The following is a 1414-nucleotide window of genomic DNA, read 5'->3' on the forward strand; positions in this document are numbered from 1 at the left end:
CAGCCTTACTAGAAGAGCGCCTCGCCCCCAATCTGCACACTTCAGGGCTTCCGTGACGTAGCCAATACGACGAGTGCTGTTGGCACGCATTGCTTAGTGTTGTGCATCATGGCACAGCATTGGGACTGACGTCATGCTGCCTTGATACGTGCTGCATGGCGCGGACGCGTCTCGACAAATGGTCTCGGGGAAGCCGCGCGCTGGTCCAGACCGGCCGTAGTGCATCCAAAAAAGTTGTCATGAGCGACGTCCTGTTGTGGCGGCACCCTCTGTGTTCATTAGGTCAAATGGAAACTAACACAAGTAAACGAGGCTGTCAATAAGTATTTCCGTTGGCACCAACCATCCAATGTACCATTCTAGGATTGCTGGGCTGGTATCAGCGAAAAAAAAAACATAACACGAAACTTTCGTGTTAGTACTCCTTTAAATATCACTTCAGTGCAGTACTGACCCGGCTTATTTTAAATCGTCACCATTCCTTCTTTCTATATATATAGACCTAGTCAGAATAATAAGAGTATGTATTAGAAGAAGCGCTTGTGGGGACCGAAATCACAGAAATGATGAAACTCTACACATTGAGTCGATGACAGTGACCAGCTGCTTTCTTAATGCAGGGCGGTATAAAGTGCCGACTTTGATTATAGAAACAGACTCCTCTAGACCACAACATAGCAGAACACGTGCGATTACCCCACAGAAATTGACGCGCATTCGAAAGCGCTGCCGGTGCAGCGAACACGGTCTCCCAACGCGCTTCGGTGTTCACGCTCACGACCTTCTCTCGTGCGACAGGCTGTCACGGGGCAAAACAAACATTTGCTGACCCATTGCCTTCGTTGCATGTGACGCATCTTCACCTTCAACAGAGCGCGCGTGAGCCCACAGTGCGCCGACATGCGGTGCAGTGCCACATGTCTTGAGGCGGCGATGATGATCGAAAGGAAATACAGAATATTAGTGGGCTGTCCAGCTCGCGTTGAATATGGTTTGCCAAAAGGGAGCCTAGAGCCTCTTTTAACCATCTTATTGGTGAGAATTAGGTCACTGGAGTTTAGGACCCACGTTGACAAGCGCTTCTGGCAGGCGTTCGTTCAGTCACACATGATGCAAGGAGCCTGTATAGTCGGTTGCTGATGGCTAAAAAAGCACCGGTCTTTTACGTGTGTGTGTTGCACAACCCCATCATGAGCTTGGTCAAAAATGAGAATCCTCCAATTTCGCCGGTGTTGCCCAAAGGCGCTGAAGTCATTCGCACAGGCATATACCGACGATGTCCAATCTAATACCTGGGAGCTCTAGAGAGACATGTTGTTGGGTGGGAGTTGTGGGCTACGGCGCATGCAATGTCTGCATTACGACATTTGTAGAAGACAAGGCGCTTGACGTCGGCGTAGGTTTGAGCAGGGAT

This window comes from Haemaphysalis longicornis, unplaced genomic scaffold (assembly GCF_048455015.1).
Source record: "Haemaphysalis longicornis isolate Haplotype H1 unplaced genomic scaffold, Haemaphysalis longicornis Haplotype H1 scaffold_15, whole genome shotgun sequence".
In the NCBI taxonomy this organism is placed as follows: domain Eukaryota; kingdom Metazoa; phylum Arthropoda; class Arachnida; order Ixodida; family Ixodidae; genus Haemaphysalis; species Haemaphysalis longicornis.